The sequence below is a fragment of the Chelonia mydas genome, chromosome 5, assembly GCF_015237465.2.
Source record: "Chelonia mydas isolate rCheMyd1 chromosome 5, rCheMyd1.pri.v2, whole genome shotgun sequence".
Lineage (NCBI taxonomy): Eukaryota > Metazoa > Chordata > Testudines > Cheloniidae > Chelonia > Chelonia mydas.
This window is the reverse complement of record NC_051245.2, coordinates 114,029,078-114,046,958: the sequence shown is the minus strand read 5'-3', so window position 1 is coordinate 114,046,958 and position 17,881 is coordinate 114,029,078. Positions and strand designations below refer to the sequence as shown.

General features: G+C 41.1%; 1 protein-coding gene across 1 annotated transcript in view; it reads left to right on the top strand.

The window, feature by feature from the left end:
• The window catches only part of LINGO2 (leucine rich repeat and Ig domain containing 2), a 735,010-nt gene that overhangs the window by 481,253 nt on the left and 235,876 nt on the right, over nucleotides 1-17,881 (top strand). Inside the window, exon 4 of the mRNA XM_007065426.3 lies at nucleotides 12,353-12,512. The gene's annotated coding sequence lies outside the window, so the exon portion shown is untranslated. The remainder of the gene's footprint in view (nucleotides 1-12,352; nucleotides 12,513-17,881) is intronic.

Below are 17,881 nucleotides of genomic sequence, written 5' to 3'. Positions count from 1 at the left end.
GACAGCTGGGAGCTGGAAGCCTAAAGTGATATATTATGTCTTCATACATGACTGCATCTCAGAAACAGTGAAGCAGGGTCCAGCTTCTTCAGAAGCTTGGGCGTTTAAAATTAGTGGCCTTTGTTCAATGTCACATAAAGTCAACTGTTCTACGTTTCTACTTGTTCTGTTTATATATCAAACTATCTGCTTTAAGGCCAATCTAGTATTTTCTATATTGTATCCCGGCCACTGTACATATAAATACAGAACTTTTGGGGCCATGTTTAACTAGCATTTACATTAGTTGCTGCTGGTAAAAAATCTCAAGGCAGAAAGTCTACTGGGTATGAAGGTTACATCAGCTTATTATGCATTTATATTACAGTAGCATCCAATGGCACCATTCAGGATTTGGGGCCCATTATTGTAGGTACTGTGCAAACACAGTAGAAAGGGTCCCCATTTTGGAGAGCTTACAATCTAAAAGCCACAAGAACAGATAAAGGGTTAGGGATTGAAATATAACATACCACCAAAGGAAGCAGCAGAAAGTGATAGAAACCTTTGTTGTGGAGAATAAGGGAACTGAAAAAATGGTGGTTATTGACTGGGACAGGGTGTGGCCAGGATGGGGATTTGACAATTCAGCAGATCCTACCTGCAGGACTCCTGATGGGACACAGCTGTACCTTGTAAACATCTTCTGATTGAACCCTGACGAGAAGCCTGGACAATGCCTGTTCTCCCTCACTCGTATGGCTCATGAGAACTGGCTAGCCCAGGAATTTAATTTACACCTTCCTGTGGTAGCACCAACAAATCTGCTCTTGCATAGAGGTTCCTACTTCTTTGCTTGGTAGTCGTCACACCAGACGTGATTATATATTGGCTAAAGATATAAATCCATTCAGTTGTAATTATGTTATCTTGTTAGGCATCTAACTGTCTGATAGGAAATCAGTGATTACATTTCCATTCAGAATCTTTCTTCATCAGTTGCAAAACAAGCCCTATGATTATCCCATCGCAATTGTGAGAACAGTGCCTTCATTATTACACTGCTAATTGTTTTCAGTTGAAGAGTTATGGGAATTTAGTTTTTATAGACCACCCAGCCAACTACTTTAGATTTGGTGATTTTTCTCATTGTGGGCAATGTAGCAAATTGATTTTATAGATTGTGAAAAGAAATGAAATTTGTGTTGTCTTTTTGGGACACACAATAGTATTTGTCTGCTGGACTTTGTGCTTCCACCATGCCTTTCAATCCAAAGTGTTGTACAAATATTCATGAAACACTCCTAAAAGAGAGCTGCAGTTATGCTCACTTTGCTGATGGAGAAACTAAGGCATATAGAATTTAAGTGGCTTGCCCTAAATCATGAGGTGACTCAGCGGTGAGCCAGAAATAGGATTCGGTTCTCCTAACTGCTTCCTGCACTGACACAACTTGACTTCATATCATAGAATATCAGGGTTGGAAGTGACCTCAGGAGGTCATCTAGTCCAACCCCCTGCTCAAAGCAGGGCCAATCCCCAATTTTTGCCCCAGATCCCTAAATGGCCCCCTCAAGGATTGAACTCACAACCCTGGGTTTAGCAGGCCAATGCTCAAACCACTGAGCTATCCCTCCCTCCATATCTAGCATGAAATCTTACAACTGATGATAATATCACAGTTATTCCATTGGAAATAATGGCTGCAGATAAATGCTTTGTGTTGTATTCTTAATGCTTATTGTACTATTAACTTAAATATATATTACATGCAGACAGTGGTAAAAGAACATTAAGAGAACAGTCTTTAATTACATGATCACAGGACCTCTGCCTCATTCAGGGCACAGCATGGACCTGCTCTGAATCACGGTTGTGTAATGAAGGAGGCTGTTGTCCCACTCTCCTTGCCTAGCCAGTCCCAGTCTGCAGCCCAATCACTAGTCAGTCTCTCTCCTTCCCCTCCTGCTCCAGTCCCAAACTCTACAGGCTCCTTGTCCCAGTCCGTACCTTCCCTCCCTCTTTCCCTCCCTCTGCCCCACTCCCAGTCTGGCTCGTCTTCCCTGTGCATGTGAGTCAGATAGCTTCCTCCTCCATGCTGCCTGGGAGTCAACAAGGGGGTCATTCAGAGCATGAGTGGGATGACTTTGCTCCCGTGCCTGGTCCCATCCCAGCCCCGCCCTGAGAGGCTAGGAGCTGCAATGACAAGGCTTTGCATTTGTAACCCTGGGCTGAATAAGCAGGGTTGCTCTCTGGGGATGGCACACGCATGATGCACTCAGCATTAGGAGCTATGAGGGAATGAACCATGCTCACTGAGGATGGGATCTTCAGAGATTTTAGCTGCTGAAATAAGAACTCTCTATGAGCATGTGGGAACCAAGATATTCCAAATCTTACAACTTGGCCAAATGTGGGTGGATTTTCACACAAACAGCAAAAGGCACATTCCTGACACACAGCCCTCCCCCACTCCCTCCTTGCCAAATTTCAAATCTCTGCTTCAAAGCTTGGGGCTTCCCAAGGAAAAGTTAATGGGGCTTTTTTAAGAAGAGCAAACAATGTATTTTTCCCCTAGCCTTTTTCCTAGAAACTGCTGAAATGTTTTGAGTGGAGCTTTTCAAAATTTTCAGCCTGAGGCAGTCACCCAGCATGGAAAATTTCAGCCCAAATGGTTAAAGTTTAGCAAATGTATGAGTAACTGAAAGCAGGGCCTTATACTGGGAAGTATCAGCCAACCTTATTATTACGTGGCACAACCAAAACCAACTATAATCATCAGGGTATTAATTGTCTACTGTATTGTGAAAAGTCAGTAAATAATTCATGTTTGTATTGTGATCTCCTGTCATGGTGAGTTGGTAAATATTGCTAATGTCTCTGATCCCATCCATACAAACTGCTGGACACCTTCTGGAAGTTGTTTAGTTCTTTCAGAGGTGGTGTAGAATGTTCAGTACCTTGCAGGGTCAGGTATTTGAGTAGCCCATAAAAGAAAGCAAAATACTGCATGCCCTGGGCCAAATTCAGTCCTGCTGTATGTAGACCCAGTTCCATGGAAGTTAGTGGAGTTACACCAGAACTGAATTTGGCCCCCTTTATTTTCTGTTGCCAAGAATAAGCAGTTTCAGCTCTACCATTTCAGTCACTTGTGCTTCAGGATGGCATTTAATCATTACTAATGTGCAGTTACTGCTCTATTGATAGGCTACAAGCAGATTTCTACAGGTTTTTGAGTTCCTCATGGCACTTCTAACCATATCCGTGATGTGATTTTATCCTGCAGCGTGTTGGTTTATAAATCAATATATTTCTTCACACCTCTGCAAAACCAGTGCCAACATGTAAATATAAATAATTATGCTGGAAAGAAACTTGGTAAGAAATACATTAGTTAGAAATGTGAAGTATGTTACCATACAATGGCATTTTTTTCATGTGTCTGGCAGTCTTTTTTGGCAGTGGAAGCAAATATTTCAAGATAAGGATAAACTAAATTGATGTGAATGAAGTGCAGTATCATAATACAGGCAGATATATTAAAGATGTACTGCTTGATTCTACTCTCACATCAGTGGAAATCAGGACAAATGTCACTGAAGTCAATGCATTTGCGCCAGGTAGAAGTCAGTGTGAGTGGAGAATAAGGGACACTGACTTTAAGGGCCCAATCCTGAGAGGTGCTGAACACCCACAAGTCCCATTGAGTGGATGTTGTGGGTACTCAACACTTTTCAAGATCAGATCCTACCTTACCTGTAGGATCTGAGCCATCCTTGCTGCTTTAAAACTGAATGCTTGAAGACCTTTGAGAAGACAGTGCCATAAATAGAGTTGATTGCTGAGCATTGTGACAGAATTAAATTCCAGTGAGTGATACCTTTTGAAATTAAAACAGCTGCTGCGGGTGTTACTGAGGGCTTCATCTGGCCTACAGAACTTTTATTCCTCGTGATGAGGCAGCAGCTCTAAAAAACCTAGCTTGACTCTCAGAATCCAGACTGAGTTTACAGGCAGTTAGAAACACACACACCCTATACACCCAATTCTAAAACTGCATTTTTAGTCATTTTTCAGAGCAGAATTGCATTCTAAGAGGGAGCATTTCCTTTTTTTCCAAGTGAAGGTTTCCATATGTTTTTTTCCCATTATCCCACTTGTTAGGTTTTTTCTGCCTCCTAAAGTGAGGTGCCCTGCTGTGATCCATGCTCTGCTTGTTCTGTGTATATTTTTAATTCAGTTGATTCAAATGGGCATGTTTTGCTTAGTTCTCTAGTACTTAAATTCCAAGTGTATGGCTTCTGTGGAGTATTCTTTTGAAGGATTTCAGAGACTGAGATTCAAATTTGCTTTTCTAGGTACAAATTTAATGCAGCTCAAGCCATTTAGGTCAAGGCTGTTTCATTATATTTAAATAAATATTATATATTTATAAAAAACAAAAACTTGTAAAACTAAAAAAAAAGTTTCACTGTTCTGAAAAATCAATCTCTATCTCCAGTATATATTTTGTTGGAATGCAAATAATGGTTCAGAATTTATTATTGATTTAGCTAGCTATAAAAAATATTTGCTTTATGATCCCAGCTCTGGGAATTTCAGGGGATTATTTAGGCGCTTATCAAACCGTGTACTATGGGGACATTTCTAGTCCACGAGGCTTGGGAGTGGGCCTGATTGCATTTGGAATCATAACAAAGATTAATCTTTGGAATCTGTCACAGTGCAATGGACAAATCTCATTTGTTTGACCAGATTCAGAAGGCCTGCCTCTTGGATCCGCACTTATCTCCTAGCCAGAAGGTCAGGAGCTAGGTTCTGAAGCTGGGGAATTATTTTTGGGTGTGTGTGTGTGCCAACCAATACATTACCAGCTGTTGACAGGATTACACCAACTGTTTTTACACTGAGCTAAGAGGGTTCCTACAGAGATTCTTTAATGAGATGAACATAAAAAGAATGTCATGGATGATTCGTAGAAACTGTGTAATTAGTAATGAAGCATTGGGACCTGCAACACCCACATGCCATTTATACTATTACTAAACCCATGATTTTATTATAGAATAGCAGTATAGTCATCTGGTTATGAGTACCACTTTTTTTCAGGGATGGCAGGTAATTTTATACTTGAGAAAAGTGGATATGGAAGGTCTGAGGTTTTGTGAATTGATTTTAAAAAAATGAAGAAAAAATTCAAGTGGAACATTCTAAAACTGGCAACGCATTGGTTTTAACTTTTGCAAAATAAAATAAGTTTCTGTCTGTTTTCTCCAACCAAAAGGGAACAGAAACTTGCACGTTTCCACAGTGTTTTAAATTCGAGAACTTGTGAGGCCAGATGCTCAGTTGGCGTAAAATCAGCATAGCTCCCTACTGAAGCCATTCCTGAATTACACCAGCTTAAGATCTGGTCTGTGTGATCCTTACTAATTCTTCCTGTCTATCCCAATCTTTTGCATACTGCAGTATGAACAAAATGTAGCTTCACTTTTTTTACTGCATATGAGAATTGTAGAAGTTAGAGCAGGATAAGACCTTTCAAGACATCTTTTCATCCCTCTGCAAATGCAAGATTTTTCCTAATAGTACATTCTCCAGTGTTTTGCTAATTCTACTTTTAAATGACTCAAGCATTGATTAATCAATAAAAGTTCAGCTTTTATATTCCTGTTTGTCCCCCAAAAGGAGAGGTTTTGACCCATAAGATTAAAGGATGCTGGTGAATCATTCTTCTGTCATCTGTGATGTCAGTGTTTATGTGGGAATAGTGCTTGCTGGTTAACCAGTGCTACAAAGGGAGTACAAAATATTGTTATCTGCTCCACAAAAATTGTTGCCTTAAAAACATTTCTTGCTACCTAAAAGGTGCTAGCTCTTTTTATATGAAATGCACTGGGAGTTGAAGTGTAGTTCGTAGTAAACAGGTGTCTACCATATCACAATGGATCCTTTAGCTGGCAGACTCAGAAGAAAGACCCAGGGACTGAATGAATTTACACTTTCATCTCTCAGAGGTAGCTCTTCCAAGTCAGGATTGAAGTGCATTGCTGGGCAGGGTGAAGAAGCTTGTATTACCGCAGCTGATGCTGTATCTGATCTATGGCTCAATAAAGGATTTCAGTTTACAGAACTGCCTGCCCTGCCCTAAATTAATTTTACAAGCTTTACTGGCCAAGTTGTGTTTCAAAAGAAACATTTATCATCCAAAGGGCTTTACACATCAAAGTTTAAGGTAGGTTTTTTAGATTTTGATCATAAAATAACTGTGTGTCTCTATTATTGGTCTTAATGTTGTAATTAAACTTTGGTTAAAAATGAGCTCAGAGGTTTTGCCTTAGATTTATATATTTTGTTTGTTTTTGTTTATGGAGGGGCTGAAATGAACCCGTCATCTCAGTCCACCATAGCATGCTGCCTCGGTTGCATCTATTCCATCCCTCCTACTGGATGGAACATGAGTGACCTGTTCAGGGGTGGATTTTGTTGTTATTGTTTTGCTCTCTTGTTGCAAGAGGCCTGAAAGCAGAACGTCAGTGCAGTGTTGTCAACTCTCATGATTGTACATTCTGTTTGGTAAAGCCCCAGCTCCTGGAACCAGGTGGAATGTGTGAGAATCAGAGCATAAAGTAAGTTTCTAGCCCTTATGGCTGTGTAGGAAAATTTGAAAACATGAACCCTAAAGGCTCAGAAACCAGAAGGCAAATAAAAAGAACCCCACATTTATTATTTTTTAAAAATCACCCGATTTGGGGGTTTGAATCATGACTGTTCAGTGCTTGGGGTTGTCCAGGCTGTAAGTGTTCCAGCTGACAGCTGAGCTAGTGAGGCTTCTCCTTGGGCTTAAGTAGAAGCCTGAAGGGCACATGAGGAGGGCTGTGGAAAGTCTTGCCAGGGAAACCCAAACCAAGTGAAACACTTTGGTGCTAATTGTATGGCCCTGCTGTCCTGGGGGGTGGGGTGGTGTTGCTGGCTAACGCTTTCCCCTCACCAGACATCTTTGAAGACCATTTAAGGGGTCCTTTCCCCTCTCTCCCACTCCACGGTGGGTCTTCTGGGGGGTCTGGTAACCCCCAGCCTCCATTATGCAGCGGCATGACATGAAACATTCCCTCCACCACTATTGGTGGCTGCTCAACAGAGGGGGCCCAGGTAGTGGGCAGGGTGTTCTTTCCATGACTGTTCAGTGTCCTCAGTCCACTTCCCAACAGACCGGCGTCCCCAACACAAAAACCTACCCCCACATTTGAATCTCGTTGGCACCTTTGTGGGCAGTCAGCATCAGGTCAGAGACTGCAAAGACTGAAGAGGTGCTGGGTCCTGTCATTCCTACAGGTGGTCCTTTCAGGACAGGGCTGAGCTGCAAGAAGCTTGCATGGCTATTGTCCCTACTGCCGGCAGTATGTGTGTGCGTGTACAGGCCAGGACCACTACGGGTGACTGTGTGTCGTGATCCATGGCCGGATGCATGTTGCAAACACTACAAAATCTGCCGTGGTTCAGGTTGTGTTTGGCCGGGTACTGCAGCTGGCTGCAGAAGGTAGTTTCACCAAAGCCATCAGACTGCTTTCTGCCGTGTTAGCTCTGGTCATTCTATCCCCTATGCTGATCGGCTATTGGGCTTCAGCCCCCTCACTTCCCTTGCCTTTCCATCTAGCTAATCCTCTCCCATCAAAAGGATTTAAATAACCAAGCCAAACCAAAAAGCTGTCCGATCTCACATGATCTTTACCATCATTGCACAGTTCGCTCTGTGTGTCCGTATTATTCCTCTCTCCCATCGTGTTGCCTGTCTTGTCTGTTTACATTGTAAGCTCTTTGGGATCGTCTCTCCTTCTGTGTCTGTACAGTGGCTGGCACAATGGGGCCCTGTTCTGGGTTAGCTCCTACGCTCTGCCATAATAAACTGGATAAATAAGGGAGGGGGCAAGGAACTTCTCCTGCATTTGTGCTCTTGCCAAGAGCCAGACGCAGTCCTCCTCCTCGCATGTAAACAGGGCAAGATCGGCAAAAGGCTTAGGCCATCAGTAGCGCTAACCTCCTCAAAGGAAGGGAGAGACCAGGCCACCGCTCTGCCTGCCCTCTGTCAGCCCGCAGAATGGGCGCTGCGTGGGGAAAGGGCATGCTGCACCTTGGGAAGGGATGTGATTGGGAACTGCTCTTGCCTGTGCCGCCACAAAGCTCCGGACAATGTTGGCCTGGATTCTGCATTGCGCTAAACCTTGTGCAACCCTCTCCACCTGTGCACAGTGGGTGCATAATGCCACTGCTCTTACCCGGTAGCACGATGCGCCTGCTTTGCACGGGTGGAAGTGCCTATGCAAGGCGCGGGGCTATGGAGATTCAGGCCCGTTGCATCTGCCTCAGGCCCAGTGCCTTTGCAAGCTCCCTGGGTCCCTGTACTGTGGCGCTGTGCTTTTAAAGGTACCACGCAGCCCTTAGCTTATATTTTCAGTTCTATTGTCAGTACTTTCTTCTCAGAAAGTGGGATGGAAATAACAGGAGGTGTGAATAAGTGGAAGAAATGCTGGAAGTTAGATATTGAGCCCGTCTAGTTTAATGGGGGCACAGGAGGGGATTTTAGGTGTAGTGCCACATTCGGTCTTTCCTAGTTGTACTACCTTATTTTAAAACCAGCTTTGTCGAATGCTTGTGCCTTGGAAAATCATTGCTAATACAGTTTCATTAAAAGCAGTACAGGCAGAGTGGAGAGACCGGTCAAGTTTCCTTTTTACTGAAGTAAAATAATATATTGTGTTAAAACAGATTACATTGATCTGCCCCAAGGCAATGTGAGGTGAAGGAAAACTGTAGCTGCTTCAGTCTTTGGACCATTTTATGTAATTAACAAAAAGAATAAAGGTTGTGAGCTCAAATCTGTCCAGTAGAGCAGCTCTTAGATGACAAGCAAAATCAAATCCTAAGAATAAAACAATTGATTTGTTTCTAGCATTTGCAGTGGTCTGAACCTTATTTTTAAAACATTCCTGGTCAAAACCTTTGGCATTGGGACCAAGTCTAAAATCCATGGCAGGTAAATGGGTACTAACCAGCTTCGATCCTGTGCTTTTTCCTTTTCTGGAAAACTAAACAGAGTCTCATAATCATAATCAATTTGTGTCAGTGACTGGAATACTAACACACAATTTTTGTTCCATGATTGGCAATGCATTGCATAGAAACACTGGGTGCACTACACAGACACCTAACATCATGCACGTAATGGACAGTAGACTCTCTGTTTTTTCTTTACTTTGTTTCTTGAGGAAATATGTTGAAGTAAACCTGTTACATTTCTTACCACTTTACTGTCCTTTACTATCACTCACTTTCCCCATCCTCCTACTCTATCAAACATTTCTTTACTGACCTCCGGTCATGGTCCAGCAGCTCAGATTTCTCTATCCCTCTTACCTACCTGCACTGCTGCATCTTTGTTCTGCCAGATCACTGGAGTCTTTGTTCAATACCATCCCCTGCTCTGCTCTTGGCTCATTTGCCCCACACTTCCCACTGTTTAGTCCATCACATCAATCAGCAATCATTGCTCCCCTTTTGCATCAGTTTTCACAGTTCATGTTCCTGTGCTATTGAGCAATTCTGGTGAAAATCCATAGACCACACTGATTTTCTGCACTCCTCAATTTGTCTGCTCTTCCTTAAATTCTGCCAAAAGCCTTCCCCCCTTGATTGGCTTACACGCCTTCCCTCTGTCACCTCTTCTCTCTGTCTTCTTATGCACTCTTAGCTTCCTCCCCACTTTGCTTTCTGCACAAGATTTTTCTACCTTTTTTTTTTTGTCCTTTCAAGTGTCAGTATCAAGTGCAAGCTCTCCTCTTCCCATGGCCTCACCCATCTATTCTGCCTGGATCCCAAGCTATCCTCTCCTCCTTCATCCCATTCTCTGATTTAGAAGTGTCCTCCCCTACTCTTAACCTCCAGTCCCTGGATTACCTGCCCTTCCTCCGTTCAACTGATCCTCTTGATCCCATCACCTTCTGCCTTTTCAACTCTGATACTCCTTTTAAGGTGTCTCAGGCTCATCACAACAATGCTGAGGTGTCCATATTTACTAGTTACTGTTGAAAATATTGGCCTTACTTTCCATGTGCGCCTGGGCATATGTGCAGCTTTTAATTAGCACATATTCAAAATGTTATGCATTGTATGCACTGTACAAACAATAATTGAATTAAACCATGTTTTCCTTTTGATTTTTGAGAGATCTACTCATTGATAAATGGCTACATATTTGTTCATGCTGAGTAGTGTGTGTGTGTGATGTTACATTCCTAACTAATTCCTTCTTGCTACCGCTGTGGAAATGTCACCACGGGATAGCTAGCTACAGAAAAGGCCCCATGTGGTACATTTATAGCTAGGGAACATTATGAGCGGTAATCTTAGATGCACAAGGGTGTCTCGTTCTGTGTTTTGTTAAAATTTCCTTCCGCTTCTGATCCTTTATGCACATTAGTGGCTGATCCTGTGCATAGTAAACTCAGTGGCAAAATTCCCACTAAAATCTTGGTGCAGGATCAGTCCCCAGCTGTGTTTACAATACAGGTATTCATCTGACCTTGAGTACAGGAGATCAGAACAGAGCTATTAGTTTTGATCATTATTAATATGGGTGCATCCAAGCACCTATGTTTGATCTCTGCACACTGCTGCCTTCTCAGCTAAAATCACCCAGAAGCCTGCAATAAATCTACCACTGTTTTTTGTTGGTGGTGCATCGTGCATCAGATGCAACCAACCATCTGCTTAACATTGGGCAAAGTATGTTTTGTGGGGTTTTTTTGTTTACTTTACATTTTTATTACATGGGTTTCTTTTTTGCCCTGTCCTTTGTTTGTAAATACCTTTTTGCTTATCTTGGTTACACTAACGATCACTCTAGATTTCTGTTATGTTGTGTTTTAGCTCATTTGTAGCTGTGTAACCTTTATCTTTTTCAGCAGAAATGTGTTATACTTAGTGTCTTCCCAATGGTGAATGATTTAAAAGTTAGAGGAAAAATCTGTTTGGTTTTTTGGAATATAATGGGGGGGGGGACCTCTCCCCCATACACACATACATTTGCCCTGTATAATAGAATATAAGTAATATTCAAGAAGATGACATTCACCTCCAGGGCTAGGGAGCAGGTGGTGAATGCACTGCCAGCTTCCCAGAGTGTCCATAGACAATGACAAAATCAGCTTTAAATTCCAGCAGAGGCTCAATAAGAGTTATAATCTTAGATGCAGAAGTGTCTCTTTCTTTTGTTAAAATTTAGTTCTGTGGCTGATTCTTTTGGCGTATGAGGGGCTGATACTGTGTGCATTAAACTCAATGGCAAAGCTGAAGGGCCCCAAAGGAATCACTGCCTCTTCTGGGTGCCTTGGCCCTAACATTCCCTGGCTGCTCTGTGGACATTGCCAGTGAGATCTGAACTGTCCAGTCAAGTGGAAGTTGCACAAAAATAGGAGCATTGCAGCCAAATTCTCCAGGCAGTTTTACTGCTGCTGGGAGCCACAGCCTGGCTTCCACTGATAAAAACCTGGGGCAAAATAGAGAACACCCAAGGCAAAGTAAATACACCTGGTACAGTTTCAATTCTGGCTTTTCTTGTTAAATGTCTACCACACAGCTTACAGAACGTGTCACAGGAGTGAGTAGATGTTGCTGTAGGAAGCTGAAACGTTTACTTTTTTGACTTTTAAAATAGGATGCAATCTTAACATTTCATAAATGTTGAAGGCCAGAACCTCTGCTGATGTAAATCAGCATAGCTCCATTGACTCTGTGTTTGGTTTATACCACTTGAGCATCTGGCCCTGAGTGTTTTGCCTTTAGATGTACTTTTTCCCCCCCTATATGTAGGTTATAGTGCAAAAAATATACATGCCTGATATTGGTTTATATTCAGTCTTGTACTGTTTATCACCTGGGAAGCCCACCATGGAACACCCAAATATTACTGAGTTTGACTCATCACTCCTTTCTCAGATAAAATTCTCGTTGGCTTCAGATGGGAGCTTTGCCTGGGGAAAGAGTGTTGAACGGGACCCTCTCTGAGAAGGGACCCACAGCTGTGTTTGCAGCAGAGTCGCGGTGGACAGCTGTAACTTTTTAAAGATAAATATATTATTAAGCCTGACAGTTTTAATAGATCGATAACTACATGGTATAGCAACACATATTCAGCAAAAACAATTTCTGTGGAGCATAAGCTTCACAGTCTCTGGCCTTAATGTTTATCAAGAGCCATTTATGGGTTTGCACACAGTCCTTTATGAAGCACTTATTGATTAAGTAGTGATGCCCTCTGGTCCTTGGACATGGTTGACTATTTTTCAATTAAAATAAAAGAATATCTGTGTTACAGGTTCATTTCGAGCAGTTTAAGTGTGGTGCCGTGAGAGATGCTGTTGTCCATGACAGGATGGGATTATTATGATCAAATACTCTATTTTGACTTCACCCAGTGGCCAAGAGCTTCATATGGTAGACAGCCAAGGACTGGACTTTTACTAATAGTGTAACAGGTAAGACTATTGAAATCAGTTAATTTGTTGACAGCTTCAGGACTTCTATTAACTGCAGTTGTTCATAGCATTATATATCGCTCCCCTGTTTGTTTTTTTATATTATATGGCTCCTTTACTGTATTAACTCAGAATGTTGTCTGTCATTTAAATTAATCCTTCTATTTTCCAGGTGTGATAAGGCAAAGACCAGGCTTAAGATTCACATTAGATAAGAACAATACAATTTTAATCACATACCTCTGAACAATAGGGAGGAATACAAAGATGTGCTTAGACATTATATTTACTCTGTGTGTGTGTGTGTATGTGTGTGTCTTAAATTGTGACAAGGTAAGCACTTGTTTTTCCATAAAACCATTTTTTACTGTGGAAATCTGTTTTCCGCAAACAGATACAAAGAGATTATTCAATTTCACTTCCAAATAGCTCATGCATTACCTAAGAAATTTTGCTTTCTTAAAAAAGAAAAATGTTTTCGACTTAATCAAAGGACAAAAATCCAATGGGATGGACTCTGCTCTCCCCTGCATCTGCGTAAATCAGGAGGAGCTCTGCTGAACTCAATGGCATTGCAGTAGTGTGAAATCAATGGAAGTAAGATAAAGCTCAGGCCTGTAGAAGCTGAGAATGGCCAGGATATGTGTTGTTTTATTTCAAGAGCTTGAGAACCCTTCCTTACCTTCAGGCAAGTCTCCCTTTTGGTGCCAGGCTAATTAATCTCGCTGCTCAGAACTATCCATAGAAATGAATTTACTTAATTTGATGTCATCTGGTGTGATGAGAGTCAATCAGCCACTGCCGAATATAACCAAAATTAAGCTCATCTGCTGTGTCTCCAACAGGCATCTCAGTAGTTTGGGGGCGGGGAGTGATTCTCTGTATCTTGCTTTCCTCCCCCATGCGAGACTGCAGCTAAGCCAGATTGTAGAAACCACTCATTAGTCTGACACCATGAACAAAGTGCCAGACTGCTTGGTGGTGCTAGTGACTGTCCTCCTTGGGACATGAACCCCCATGTTTATTTGACACTGGTTAAAGTCAATAATAGTCATCGTCTGTTTCATGGCCAGGTAAAAGGGGCCATTTACAAGTCTGTTAAATTTTCTCAGTGCTGCTGTATATATGTACTTTAACAGATTTGACAAAAGAACTATTTTTGTTCTAATGAATGGGGGGAGGAGGGGAATACAGCCGGTTTACTGTTCATCAGTGCATTGGAGATAAAAAACAATAATTAGAGCAAGAGGCATATTTGTAAACCTGATTACAAACCTAATCATATATTCATAATGTCTGTCCTCTGAATTCAGAAGTAATTATTTAATGAATATATTTGTTTCAAATATTTTCACCAAAGCTGTGCTGCATGTGTTATACTTTGTTATTTTGGCAGGCTCAGAAGGAAGGAAAAAAGACACAACTAATGACTGAAATAAGATGGCAGTTTACAGTTTGGAGAATAAATAGCTGAAATTCGTGTGGTACAGTATGGAGGAAGTTTAATGGTAGTGCTTTCTGTTAAAACAAAAACACATTGTTTAAACTCTGGGCATCATGTACTGGTCTTTTTCTGTAGCCCTCAGGTTACTTTATACTAGGTGAACCATAGGCCGACAGCATGTGTCTATCATAGGCCTAACTCTTTCATTCTGGTGTAGCTCTGCTGAAATACAGTTATATTGATTTAAAACTGGAGTAATCCATTGATGAATCAGAACCATTTATGCTTAGATGATCCTTATCTCCTAACCCCCTGCTTTTTATCCACTTTATGAAAAGTCTTTGTGAAACTTAATTTGTGGACAAGATGGAAGGAAGCAGGCCGTGGTGGTACTATGATTTGCAGTCTAAGATGTTGTGTACGATATGATATACGCTGTGTCTACAAATAGATGCATCAAATCCTCCTTTCTAGCTCCTCCCAAACTTTCCCATTTTTCACTTGCCTTCCACTCCTAGCAATCCTATCTTGCCTACACTATATAAACAAAATATATTTTAAAACTGTCATGTTTTAAAAGATCCTGAAAAAAAGATGAACCACATCTTCTGTTAATCCCTTCCTCTCATACCATGATCTATACATTGTCTGGATTGCTGATTTTACTGAAAAAAGAAAAGGAGTACTAGTGGCACCTTAGAGACTAACCAATTTATTTGAGCATAAGCTTTCGTGAGCTACAGCTCACTTCATCGGATGCATGCAGTGGAAAATACAGTGAGGAGATTTATATACACACAGAACATGAAAAAATGGGTGTTTATCATACACATTGTAAGGAGAGTGATCACTTAAGATGAGCTATTACCAGCAGGAGAGCGGGGGGCCCGGGGGAAAGAAAACCTTTTGTAGTGATAATCAGGAGCAGTCTTCTTCCAAATCACCCCCAATTCATTGTTAAAGGTGGGGGAGGGGGAGTGTGGCCGGCTGTTACCTGGACTGAAAATAATTAAGGCAGAGCTACAATAGATAGGCAGTGATCAGAAATCCTCCTGTAGCTCCAGTCTGCTGCTAGCCGCAGTGCTGAAAGCTTCACCCAGGGGATGGGTGAGCAAACCCAACTATCACAAAGGCTACCCTAAGTTATTCAACCATGTTCAGATGGCTAGATATGGCAGGTGCTTACATTATCTAGAAAACTAAACACCGGATTTCTGCATTCCTCATGACTGCTACTATCACCCTTTATCTATTTGCTTTTAAAGAACCTCTTTAGATACATCTTTGCAAAATGGGCCATATCAGCTCAGAACAGGTCAGTACCTAGTACTTGCACCTCTGAAATACTCTCTCAATACAAATTTGCTTGAAATGAAATCTCGTAATCCTGTTCCTGAAATTTATGTGTCAGTTAAAAAGGGGGAAGCTTCTTCACAACTTTATATCTCTTATGAGGCTTTTTATCTTTCCGGCTTTATCCATCTAGTCATCATTTAATCATCTCATCAATCATTAAATTTCAACTCCTGAGCAAGTTCAGCAGGCAGAGGAGGAAACATTACATGAAGAGAAAGTGTCAGATACATTCACCAACATGTTCACAAATAAAACTAATTAAGCTGCTATGAAAAGCTACCTAGATTGTTTCTCTCTAGGCACTCTTCTGAACAGACTGGGTAAAGCATGTCCTAGCTGAAATGGGAAAAAAACCCAGAATTACTATTAGAAACCAGGCTGCATCCTAAGCGCTGCGTCTGAGTAGCCCTATGCTTTGGGGGTGTTTGACATCTGAACAGCCATCTGAATTTTGGTCTGTACCTTGGAATAGGCAAATAGGTTCTGGGTTTTTTTGGAAACTGTGTCAGATCAAACTTTAAGTCAGAATGTTTAGATAATGCCCTCCCAGCTTCTCTATTTTTATTTTTGAACCCCTCTGCATTTCTTGTTTCTGGCCAGCACTGTGATAGGATTGCTGAAAATATTCTATTTCGACTGGATTTCTAGCCTGACCAGCTCCAAAATTTCAAGATAATTTTTGCAGAGAACAGAGGATCAGAAAATCATCTAACTCTCTGGGTCATTGTCCATAACGAATTGTTCACCTGGCTCTTTAGAATAATGGCATCTTTTTCTTCATTTGGGATTTCCATAGTTTTGGGTCGTTCCCCTCCCCATCCTGATCCCTTATTGACCAACATATTGTACCACTGTAATGAAAAAGACACTTTACACTCGCCTCTTGTACACAAGAAAAGTTTCCTCCTTTGATCGGATGAGAATGAAAGACTGATAGAGTATGTTTGGTATGATGCAGCTTGATGCTGTTATTTTAGCTATGGGTACATCTTTGTTCCCATTACAAAATGGAAAAGAAAATGCTTGGCCATCAAAACATATCGAGCTAAAAATCAGTTTCTTATAAAGTTCCTAATCCAGAATTGCACAATAGTTCATGGTCTGTCAAGTAAATAATACGCATTTTAAGAAGTCCCTAAATATGTGTTTGAAATGATAGGTCTTAGCAGCTTTAGATGAGCTGTCATGGTCTATTGGGTAAATTCTCTGTGTGTGTGTGTCTATGTCTCTCTCTGTATACACACACACACACACACATATATATATATATATAGCCTTACTATATAGTTATACAATGAAATGTCTTTTAAAATGTCCTTTGGAACCTCTGTGTCTTGTCAGATAGAATACAATACATATTTTAAAAATTATATGAATTCTGAAGGGATTTTTTTATTAACATGTTATGATTGAAAACAAAACGAAACTAGATAAGAACAGTATTAAAGACGCTTGAAAGACAATAATATGTGTGTGTTCTCTGAAGCCTAGGAATTCAGAATTTATGCATTAAGTTAGTCCAGCTCACCTTATCTAGGAATTGCAGATGATGCCTTGAGCCTTTGTTACAGGTCTCAGGATGGTGGGATGACCTTACAGACCATACCGGCTTCACTAGCTTAGTAAAACAGGATAAATTAAGGATGAATTTCAACCTGTGCACCAAAAACTGGTCTCAATAATGAATAGGTATTGCTTGTATGGAGTGAAGACAGAATGATACAACATTGTAAAATGTTTCATTTTGCTGTAACTCCTTTGCCCAAATCTCAGCTGCCTGAATTTCTGCTAGGTCTAGGATCTTTCTTTAATGGACACAACAATGTTCTGACACCGCTATTGTTGACTCTTATCTTACTTCACAAGTAGTCCTACTGAAATCGAACGAGATAGCTGCTACTACTCTTAGACCTTATCTTACACCTTCCTGTGCTGCTGACACATCAGGCAGTCCTGTTCCTCTGTTGATTACAGTCGCCTGCTAGTTCCTCCCAGGTAATGCCAGTGCCTTCAAAATCCACTATGAGTGCCTTCTTCCTATTCTTCTGTGGCTTTCCTCATGTTCTCTCTCCTTCTTTGGGCACCCAGTTCAATGCTTGCTTAACATGTCTTCCATCTTCCATACAGTGTACGTATCCCAGCCATCTGAACCTTTTCTTTGATAATATTTTCTAAAATGTCCTTCTGTCATTTGTTTTGTCTTTCCATGAAAGTGTAGTATCTTCCTCAACCATCTGTGATGGCAGCCTACAATCTCTTTTTGTTAGCACTCTAATTGTCCAAGTTTCTGCTCCATACAGTAGCATGCTCAGTACAATTGCATGGTATAATCTGACCTTTAGTTTGGTTTGGAGATCTCTGTTTGACCCTATATTGTTCATTGTCCCCAAAGTAGTTTTCTTTTCCTAATCTCATGTGGATATCTTCATCACAGCCATTTCCAAATGTCATCACGTTCCCCAGATAATGGAACTCTTCAACTTTTTCAGTTTCTTTTCCATCCACATACATTTATATGCATCTGTTGTCCCATTTCCTATCTTCATAATCTTGGGTTAGTCTGCATTTA